The sequence below is a fragment of the Centropristis striata genome, chromosome 20 (genome assembly GCF_030273125.1).
Source record: "Centropristis striata isolate RG_2023a ecotype Rhode Island chromosome 20, C.striata_1.0, whole genome shotgun sequence".
Classification (NCBI taxonomy): domain Eukaryota; kingdom Metazoa; phylum Chordata; class Actinopteri; order Perciformes; family Serranidae; genus Centropristis; species Centropristis striata.
Window position 1 is genome coordinate 9,329,034 of NC_081536.1, and position 12,293 is coordinate 9,341,326.

Here is a 12,293-nt window from a genome sequence, read left to right on the forward strand (position 1 = left end):
CTTTTGTATTTTGAGACTGTTAAAGCTGCTTGTCTCGGGAACAAAATGTATTTACATTCATTTGGCTGGAGCGGTAAACAGCTGAGTGGTTCAGTAACAGAATGATGTATTACTGCTCTGCTTGGCTGCTTCTGATCTTTAACAAGAGTCACATTGTTGGCTTTGATCCGGAGCCTGATTTTCCAAATTTGCAGGAGCATGTGCCTGATGTTTTTTTTATGAAGACTGATGGCAACAAACTACATGCACATCTCAATTTAAAATCTACTTCAGGTGCCTGTGATCCAAAGCTATGTTGACCTTTGGCTCTATCAACCCAATTATACACCTTGGTGTGTTTCTCATGTTGCTTGCATCGTGGTGTAACATCCAGTTAATGTATGCAAATTCATTCTGTTTGCAAGTTGCACATTTATACCAATGATTGTACTTTTATATTTATGTAATTAAAAGTAAAACCTATATGAAACAAGAAGGGGTTCCATTAAACACTGATATTTACTGATATTGTGTTATTCTCAATAATGACTCATAACTGAATCATCTGTGGACAGTATAAAAGCCAAGAAATAGTCTGGTACAGAACCTTCGTAAAAACATTCACTTTCACACTTTGCCTTTAGTGAGGATTAAACAAAGAAAATATAAGGAGTTGATTGTTAAGCTTAAAGATGCTGTAAGTGGATTTTATTACTTTCAGGTGATCTGTACCTCTATTTCCAATCTAATTGGCTGCTGGTCAAGCTTCGAGTATACAAATGACAACCTAGCAACCTAATATTTGTCGTCTGTAACAGGTCTATACAGCTTAAGTGACTTATTTATTAACCATTCATGAATCCAATAGTTACAATTTGTAAGTTATTTATAAAAATGGACTTATTACAATGAAAAAGTGCAACCAAAATCTGTAAATACATGGTTTTAATCAGACTGGGAAGACTCACAACTTACATATTTTAGCAGTGCTGCAAAGTTCATCCCTCAATTAAAGAATGCTTATTTTTCTTCTTACCTTGGAGCAGTTACATAAAGCAAGTTTACTAAATAAATAACTTAAATAGTTCAAGCAGTTACAATGGAAACGTATGGTGCAAACTATGTTGAATTTGCTTTATGGAACCAAATCAATTGAAAATGAGTCAGACTAACTGAAATAAGCCTGCCTCATTTTTTAAGCTGGCTTCATTGTATACTATTTGCCAATCTAAATTGTTTTGGTGTGACTTTCTGAGTCTTGTAGATATCGGCCGTTTAATGTCGGAACTATTTTCTATCAACCAAACTGCACCTGCTCATGGACAAGAGGCCCATGCTTTTGACAGCACGATATGTAAACATTATGGGCTCCTCCTCGGCAGAGCTGTCATGTTAGCTAAGTGTTTCAAGGTGAGCAAGTAGTTTTGTGTCTAAGCATCATATTTCTGAGCAAAGAGGGACAAGAGATGAAGTTTATTTTGCCTTTCATTTAAATGCTCTTTTTTCATTGCGTTATGCATAAATGCTCAATTAACAGTTGCTAAACGGTGGTCCTCACTCTGTTTAATAAATTAGCTGATCTTCACTGATCCATGTGTTTATTTCGGATATTATTCAGCCACAACTCACACAGCTTGCTGAAAGGACCTTGAAACAGCGAGGCTCTTCAGTAATGGGTTGATCAGGATGTTAGTCATAAAGGGGGACCTGTAATTGCATTCATTATTGAAATGAGTTTGATCCCAGCAAATTATGCTGAAAAACAACATACATTATCTCACTGCACCAGGGTTAAGAGGAGTCTGTTTAGAGGAAATACACCACAAAGTCTGTGCTCATCAGTAATTCTCTGTTTAGCAAGAAGCCGGGTTTCTACTATTAGTCGGGACATTAAACAGCCCCATATTGTTGTTGGAGGAATTAACACCCACCTAGAATGTCTGTCCTCTCCTTATGCTAGACCATTTGATCAGCAAAGCTTTTGTTTTGCTGGAATATCTGCATGTTGCCAGCCTTGTAGAAAGTAGCTGGAATTGCTTCGCTTCCCCACTAGAAAATAAACAAGTCCATGCATCCAATTCAGCTTTGACAGACAAAGAGTTCCCTGATTTAGTCAGTTATGTGGGAGTGAAATCCTTGTATCTTTTCTCTGTTTTCCCTTGCTCAGCACACAAATAAACCTCTCTGTCACACCGGTATAGTGTAAACAGTGTGGTTATCCCACAGGGAGACAGGACTGCAGTTAAACCTCCAGCAGCAGCAGACTGAAGTGTCCCTCTGGGTCAGAGACTTGTGCCTCACTTCCTTCACTGCGGCAGAAACCTGTGATTTCCTGCCATTTGTCAAAGGCTGTTCTCGCTGTTTCTCTGCATCTCCTCCCTGTTTCCTCACACTCCTTTCCCCCAGTTAGTTTTCACTTGACAGAATATGAACGCTGCTACTGAAACTGCAATCAGATAAATTTATTTCTGGAAACTGAGGAAGATAGATAGATATAGAGGAGAAATTGGACTCCACCACTTCCCTACACACACACACTAGTAAAATGTCATTTATCTTCATTTTAAGGTTGTCACAAGTCATTTGGTTGGCAAGCCGTTGAGAATATACTCTTCTTGAAACCTTGTCAAATTAAATACATTGTCCAATCAGTCTTGAGAGAAGAGAACAGTGACAGGCATTAACAGTCAAAGTCAAAATGGCAGTAAGGTCTGTGCAAAAAAACCCATTTAAGATGATGGAGTCTTCAAAATTGAATTATGTAATTTGGAGCCACTTTGTTTTATTCATATTTTACACCATGAACAAGAAATGCTTAAGTTTTATTGACTTTTCAAATAGAAAAGAAGGAACAGCTCAAATAATGAGAATGGTTATACTATAATAGGAGTTAATGGCTTAAAAACTATACTTTGTAATACATCCAAATTTGATCTTAAAAGACAAATTATATTTGTCTTATTATCATCAAATCCCTTGTCTGTGTGGCCTGACATAGCTTGTACCACTGTGCCATGGGGCTTGTTGTCCAAACACTATAACAAATACATCAATAAACCACACTGTTGCACAGGTTAATGTGTTCCTGCCCCATGGCCTCCCACGGCAGAGCTCCAGGCTCAGGCCCACCAGGAACCATCTCTATCGTCAGGACCCATGTTGGAAAATCATGTGTGTTTATCACAAGTTCTTATCAATAAATAATGTTTACATGCCACTGTATTATTCTACACAGTGTATTGTTTTATCAAGCATCATAAAATGAATAAATAATGTCACGGAGTGAGCGTATATTAATACACTATATCAATTCCATGCCACTTATGTAGGTCGGCCTAGTATAAGCTGATTTATCACATTTGGTTTCACGTTTAGGTAAAGTATAGTTTGTTGTGCTTAGCGTAAATAAAAAAGCATAGACTGTGTAAATAAGTGTATTATTATTGTTTAGATGCCAATGCAATAAAAACGCTATATGAACTCTGCTAATTATTACTATTAGATCAGATTAGCTTGAATAAGACAGACATCCTCCCCCAATAACATAATATCAAGGTAAACAATACAACCTTAATATTGCAATATTACTGTAATCTTCAAAGTTAGGTAACGTAACATTAAGCAGCAAAAACCTTGTACAACCTTTTGACTTAGCTAACGATAGCTAACTAAAATAAAATATGCATAGTCAGCTAACGTTAGCTAGCATCAGCTAACTTTAGCATAACATTAGCAAACTAACAAGAAATGAAAATGCCCGAAATTATATCATTAAGCTTTTTCAGCAGCTGATCTGCAGCAGATATTTTAGCTACATTATGTGATTATTTGCAATTTCTAGCTAACAATATAACTGCAATAACATTTCACAAACTTAAACAAAAGGGGATAAATGCAAAAAGCTGAATATAACTGTTAGGAATAAATTAGCTTGTGGATGACAGCTAAAAGCTGGGTAGGCAAGGCAGATTTTTATGTTGACAGTCACAAAATATCACCAGCTTATCCCTTAATCAGAAATAAGTCTGCACATTAGTTACTTTATTACTTCAAGTTTGTTTGTGTTTTCATCTTGGATGGTGCTCGACTTAAGTCATTAAAATGTTCTCTGAGAATTTACATCTAGATTCAGATCTTAGGAGATAAAAAGAAACATCAAGCTGTGGCTGCATTAGATGTTCCCTGAATTAATTTACTCTCATGTTAAAAATATATCTTAAATGACTCCCTGTATTGATTGGCCTTTTGAAATATACTTACTGAAGGATAAATGAAGGACTCTGGAAACATTTATATGGGCATAGAACTGACCTACGGCTCTTAAGTATAAAACTGTCGCGGTTATAACTTTTGGCATTTATTTAACCACTATAATAAGAGTTAATTGCTTCAGTTGCCTTTAATATCCTCAGGCACTTCACTCTTAATATTCACGTCTTAACCTGGAACGGTTACGTCACATTAAGGATCACTTTCAACCTCTTCTCATGCATGCCTTTCATGTCGTGTGGCTGTTTCATCAATCTATTTAGAATGCACTTGGGGAAGTCAGTTGAAATTGCCTGCAGTGCTCTAATAGTATCTGAAGAGACCATGAGCGTATCTAAATTAAAGGCAGAGTGTGAGAATCAGAAGTCATTGTGGAAACGCGACATTCACATGTAGAGGGGCTGAGCAGCCTGAGTGATGAGGCAATTACCTTATAACATCTGCTCTTTCAATTACCATGGGTGGAGAGATAAAGAGAGAGGGGTTAATAGATAAGGGAAACTCCCCAATTCAGCTAATGAAGTCTAATATGATCTCTTCCTCAGATTAGAATACGCTGGTGTTTACTACTGCAGAAATTCTTCAGTGTCAGCTTACTTAAATGGAATAAACCACACCGTTCACAGCAGATAAAGTTAGACGAATACTAATCAAGCTGAAGGTGAGAAAAAAAACATTCAGCTCTGAACAGCTCGGTGACTCAGATCGAGTGACGATATAAACCAAATGTCAAATGGTTTTTCATTGTCATTATTGGAAAAAAATCCACCTCCTTCTGTGCACCAAAACAGTGATTTTAGTGCTGTTATCTATGCACCAAGTGCCACCCATGTTTACTACTCTTAACAGTGGCAGAATCAGTCTGAGTGACAGGGGCGGAAAAAAATAAAAAGGGCACCACATGCATGCGGTGGGGCACCCATGTGCAGATATTTTTCTACCATGTAGGGCAGCCAATGTGACACTGCATCATGTTTTCTTGATTTAAAGCCACCCTAGAGGACACTTTATTCAATTTCCTCCACTGGAAGAGCACCCTAGAGGGCACACAGAATTAGTGTACAAGCCCTTTAAATCCCAGTTAAGTGTTAGCAGTTCTTTGGGAAAACACAAATTACCCCAAATGGTCTAAATGGAATGAGAGAATAAATGTCAGACACAGACTAAAAAAACTAAAACTCTAAAGGAAAGAACTTAGATGCTTCAACTTTATGTGGTTCAATATATTTTTTACATGAAAAAAAAAAAGTGTGATACAGGTGACTTTTGAGCTTCCAGTAAAGCCAACACATCTCATCTCTGAGTGTCTGTGTTCAAAAGTCCTGACACCGGAATAATACATTTATGCAAATTCCCACAGTGACAGAGACTTTTTTAATCATTTCATATTTTGGCAGACTGCCATCGATATGTCAGCGCACTGCACAGCAGGTGCAGTTCATTGTAGAAAAAGAGCAGAGCAAAAATAAACTTTAGTTCACTTTGTTTTCAACTTGCTTTGAGAAAATAATCTTCCTGCTGGTCTATGTGAGAGCCAGCTGAAGGCACTTAGAGCTTTTAAAGCAGTTACACTTGATATTTTCATGGTGGATCAAATGTGTAATGTAAAATTGGGCGTTCATAGTGTCAACACAGAAATATCACTCTGTAGTAACTTAGTTTCTCTCAGCTTACTGTTTGTATTTTCCAATGCAACTCTACACTCGCAGTTCTCTTAGTGTCATTTTAAAGCGCAAAGCTAAAAACAAATGATAGACTATCTGCTCCAAACAGAAGACAGACATATTTAGCAACAAGTTGGTGAACACAGTGGAGGATTTAGGTAAAGAGCCAGCTATGTCCCTCAGGATTTTGTGGAGAACAAACCAGAGCTAAAAACCAAAACAAAACAAAGAGTGAATATTGGACTTTTTTCATCGGTTGGCAAGAAACACAACTCCCAATGAGCAACAATCTTGTTCCATATCTGATGGATGTGTAAAAAGGTCAGCTCGGCTCTTTTGTGTGGAGCTTACATGTCACCATGGGTTCTCTCCGGGTCCTTCCAGCTTAGGTTTAATTGGTGACTCTAAATCGTCCGTAGGAGTGAATGAGGGCGTGAATGGTTGCCAGTCTGTATGTGTCAGCCCTGTGATAGTCTGGCAACCTGTCCGGGGTGTTCCCCACCTCTGGTCCAATGTCAGCTGGGATCAGCTGACAGCCCTGTGACCCGAGTTCAGATAAGTGGCTAACGAGAATTAATTAATTTATACAATAATGAAAGCATATAAATGAGTATTCAATTAAATTAGTCCTCTTGGATCCCCCTATATCCTACACACTGCTCATTTGATGTCAATGTTGTGTTCACAGCTTGTTTCTGCAGCCCCATGTGACCAAAAGAAAATAAAAAGATATTCATTGTTATTGCAGGTTGTAATAAAGTGCTGCATTCAATCCTGATTTTTTTTCATTCTATTAGAAATTTCCCCAATGCAATTAGGATAACGATAATTAATGATATTAAGATAAAGAGTTTAGTTCATTCAGATGGAATTATGTCTAAAGTTAATGCGGAAAATTGCACTATGCAGCTATTCTAACAAGAGGTATAAGAAGCTATATGACAAATACAGATTAATGATATTAAGTGTATATTGATAAAACATCAATATACTAATTTGTATAATAGTTTTTTGTTTTTTTCCACAATATTTTTATTGAATTTTACACATTAATAGACAGCAGTGGAACATGATCACCAAGTTACATTTCTCATAAAAAAGAGACATCACATTTCACATATTCCACATAATACAAGTGAATTGACAACCAAAACCAAACCAAACAAAAGAAAAAAACAACAACATTGCAAAAAGCAACAACTCAGCACTTCACAACCGAGTCAAGGTGAATGCACACCCTGACTTGCAAGAAAGTTCAGTAAGGGTCTCCAAACTTTTTCAAATTCCTCCGCCTTTCCTCTGGTTATATAAGTCAGTCTTACCAGTACCACAGAGGATGCCATTTCCTTCACCCACACGTTTATCTAAGGTATATCCATTTTTTTCCAAGATAGAGCTATCATTCTCCTGGCCTGCAGGAGTCCAAAGTCAATCAAAGTTGACTGTTCAGAGCCGGGTATATACCCAGTACACACAGCTTTGCCTGGTGGGACCCATTCACTCCCACAATCCCAGATATATTCTCAACAACTTTCACCCAGTATTAATTTAATTTTGGACACTCGTACACTGGTACAGGGTGCCTTTTCCAATTCGTATAATAGTTTAAGATAAGGGAGGAGAATTCCCAGAGTTCCTCTTCATGTACTATGGGGCTTTTACTTATTTGAGAGGCATAGAAAAATATCTAGCGCTTCAATGGACAGTAAAGTATTTCTAAATCTCTTGAGTGAACAAAACAAACTGGATTCTAAAAATGGGGGTGGTTAAATTGCTTTAGAATTGCAAATCAGTGTGCACAGTTTCAGTGCATCCCAAGGAGAGCAGAAATTATAGAGATGATGGAAAACTAGATAACAGCAGGTATTTTCTGCTTGATCTTTTATGGTCAAATTTTGCATGTTTTATTCGTGTGGGTGCTCCAAATAACCTTGTTTGCAAAGACTCGGCGACTAAATGCTTCTAAATATAGACAGACTTGTTCATCCTGCACCACTGGGAGGACAATATACTGTACATTGTAATATCTTTCTCAATCTCTCATCTCTTTTATTTCTCTTTCTCATCCACGCAAATAGTGTTTTCTTCCTTCTATCTAGAGAAATGGATACTGCAGCTCTGCAGTTGGAGTTAAATCTGCTGACTGCACTATCACTCCACTATCAGTGACTGCGCCCACTTCAGCTCCCCCAGAGGCAGCTGAATTAATGTGACTGAACCTTACACATTTATGGTATTTCAATAAGGCTCAGTGGCAGAATGGGGCAGTGGAGGGGCAGTAAAATCGCTGAACAATAGCTACGAACTCACAGGAGGCATTAGTCATTTGTATGAGGGCTTTTAATTGGCTTCTGAGTTTGATTATGAAGAAAAAAAGGTATAAAAAATCAAACCCTGTGATCATAAAGTCTGTCTGATGGTGTGAAGTAACAACAAAGAGAGAACTGGTAACCCTATTAAGCAGCGGAGCAGAGGAAGAGAAGATGAGAGGAAAGAAGGAAGGAAGCGAGAAGGGCTGAGCTGTTATTTCATGTTGTGTCTTACCATACAGGCCCAGCAGAGCTCAGGGAATCACTCTGTACATGAGCCTGATAGCCTCATTATTCTAAAAGGAGTCCCACTGTCCTTGCTTTTCAGTAGCACTGCTTTAAGAGTGGTGGGGGAGGAGGAAAGACACCCAGGAGAAACAGAAATGCTGTTAAAAAAAAGAAAAGAAAAAAAAGTAAGGTGATGGTGCTGCAGCCAATCAAAGAAAAAATGGATATAAGAACAAGATTGATGTAAAGAGAGTCTCTGTTCTCTAATTAACTTTATTGCTTTTGCTCTGAGACGTCCATAGAGATGGTTGTTAAATTTCCAGTATAATATTAACATTATTGTTACTGATCAACCTTCTTTTCATTTATGGCTGTGGTGGAATAGAATTCAGTGGTTCACAAGATCCTATTAAAAACACTGTCAGTTACTGTCGTGTTTCGACAGATATCCTCCTCCACCAATAAGCCACGGCCCACTGAGCTCTGCCACTCACGCCCTGGATGCGTGTTTAATGAGAATATATTGGGAGTGTTTTAGATCCCCAGTGGTAGTTTTAATAATAACAGGTCATAGCTATGTTTACCACTTTCTTTAAAGGAAAGCATTTGGGTAATAAACTTAATTGCTTTCTTGCAGAGTTCGATAAAAGGATTGATAACACTCTCATGTTTGTGCGGTAAATGGGAAGCTAGAAGCAGCTCCCACAATGTAGTACGACATGATACTTGATGACATAGATATGTAAAAAAAAAAAAAAAAAAAAAAAAGTTAAAAACACTCCATGTTGACTTTGCTTTCACATGAGACATAGGCCCTATTTAGATGGAGGCGATCAGGACAGAAAAGGCAAAAGTGGCGTCGCGTTGTCCCCTTTTTTATTTCGCATTTAGACTAGCTTCTTGGAGGAAATCTGCGTGCAAACGGTGATGCAAAAGTCTGTGAAATTCGATGTAGTATGCACACCAGGTGGCAAGGTGGTACTGTGAAGCACTGCCACACAACACCACCAAGAGCTCCCGCATGCGTAGACACTTCTCTTCTCTCCTACTTCTCTTCCCAGTAGCGCTACATCTTGAACAAAGTTGTCCCATCATTGACTGGTTCTCCCGGGTCTTGTTCAAAGCTGTCTGTTCCGCCTCCACCAGAGGTGCATCAAAAATTGCCCTAGGTAATTAATGCGTTTTCTCTATTCTGTTATATTATCTGTGATAATTCTGCTTAACTGCTGAAATTACTCCTGGATAGTTATCAGAGTTGCTAGGGCAACTTGAATGTCTTGACTGATGGAAATAGTCCAATATGTTTGTTGTCCTTTGCCTGGACTACACATGGATGATATGTAGATGCATATGCGACGAGAGCCAGCGTGAGCTGATCAGAGCACACTTTCGTTTTTTCAACCCTTTAGAACGGTGGAGTGTTTTTAAGATTTCCACTATGGAGGTTGGTTTCACTTTTTTTGCATTTTTAAAGCCCCAAAAACGCTGTTGCCATCTAAACAAAAGGAACATCTGATAAAATATTTTGTGGTTTTCACCTGAGAGTGTTGTCGTGTAAAAGGCCCATAAACAGCAGTCTCCTAAGTCAAATACCTGGGTTTGTTTGACCCATCCATCCTCGCCAACCTCCTCCCTACACAGACTTTGTCAATCTTTATAATACCTCACTCGACTTGATAATTACAATGGCCAATAAAGATCGCTGCCTGACTTAAATTTGAGTCGCAAAAGCTGCATGCACAAACATCCGATATGGGAATTTTTTCTGGTAAAACAGCAAATTGTCACTCTGATTTCCCAAATGGGCAAAACGTGTTAATTTTTTCATATTACAGCGAGGAAAGGTGTTTCCATGTTTCCCATCTTTATGCTTTATGCTAAGCTAACTGGCTACTGACTGTAGTTTCACACTTACTTTACAGATATGACGGTGGTAACAATCGTCTCCTCTTACTTGTTAAGGAATAATAAGCTTGTTAAGGAATAAACTCACTTTAAAAATAGGCGATGAATTATAATGAAGGAAATCTGCAGTGAAAAAAAACATTTTAATCTTTCACAGCTGCAGCACACAAATGCAATTTGGCAGGGAATGGTTTTGATGGACAGTAAAAAGTTGATGTATTCAACATTTCAACAGACATACTACATGACTTAAGCATCCTCTTCTTGTTAACTGGCAGGCATAGAATTGATGAAAATGAATTTCCTCAGAGGCAGGTTTATCTGCCATTGCACAGTCCAGCTTGCTTGCTGCTGTTAGGGAGAAAATGTTTTGCTGCTCACAAGGTTCAATTTGTCACTTTCTGTTTACCAGAAACATCCAGTTGTGACCATTCTGGGTAGATTGTGCACATGACTTTTGATCTAAAGCTTTTCAATGATGTGGGACAGAAGGATCTTCCCTTCTGCAGCCCCAGTTCATGATTTAGGTATACGGTGGGTGTATTTTTCGACATTAATCTTGCCTGGAGCAGCTTTAAGACCAGGTGATTACCATATCAGTGAAGCCAGGTGTAAGATGTAACATTTTATATTGTTATCCAAGGCTACACCTTACACTTCTGCCCACTTTATTTCATAACACACTTGACAGAGCGCAAACAAGTACGTGCTTGTAAAAAACATCTGTCATTCAGAAGGAGTATTTCTGGGCATGGAATATAAACGCTTTATGAATCCTATATTTTGGTGTAAATCTCTCTCTGGCTTACCATTTTCAAATAGTGTTTTACATGGAAACTCACCACATCTACCCTGCCTGCTGTACGCTGCTGCATCAGTCTTCTTAGTGCTGCTGCAGGGCAAACCACCACTGTGGACACTACACGTGCTACAGGAAACAGGACTCACATTCAAAGCAAGAAGACAATGTGCTGGGGATGAAGATGATTGCTTGAAGAAAGAATTTAATTAGTTAGAAATGTTTCTTTTGCTTTGTGTTTTCTACTTTTTTAACAATGTATTCATGTAGTGATAATAAAAAAGAGAGGTGTAAATAATAAAACTGATGATGGCTGAATGACGAATGCGTTCTGGCTTGCTGTCACACTAGCATAACGTACTGGAACACTTGAAATTAAGTGATTAACTAATGTTATTCGTAACACCTTCCTACTATGACACGTCAAATTCTCTGCTGTGAAAAGGGCCTATTATGTGTTTCTGCCTGAGCTAACCTTAACCCTTTATTATGTGTCACTTGGGAAGTGGTTACTAACATTTTTCAGAGTTATGAGATGTTGCTAATAAGAGAAGTAGATGTAGCAATCGTGACTTGGAACCACTGGTTTGTGGACTAATATACTGAAGCCTCAAAACTGGCATTTTGGCCTTCACCACCTTGGTTTTTTGAAGCCAGAAGTAACCGTAGTTTTAATGAGAGGATGTAGCTGAGGAGGTTAGATAGCTCACAAGCCCAGTGGTGTTGAGGCTTAATGGTTATCCTAGATTTGCAAAACTGTTGCAAGATGGTTAAGTTTCGGCACCTTGAATGGTTAAGACCTTGAATGTTGTGAGAGTTTTTTGCAAATCTAGTGGGTTGCTGATTTTGGCTCACAAAAATAGGCAGGAAACAAAATGTTGCCTTAAGGGGAAAGTAAACAGCTGCCTTATTGGAACGCTGAACAAGATATTTTTAGGAGACCAAAATGTTATAATTAACTTTTTATGAACTGATAGAGTGAAAGTCCTGAGACGAAAGCACAAACACCCAACCCATTTATTACACCTCTATCCTGAATAACAGTTCGTTATAGTAGTAATGTCATTCATTAGGTAGGTACGCCCTAAAACATACCCTGCTTTATTGTCCAGTTTACTGTAATTAAAAAAAAATAAATAA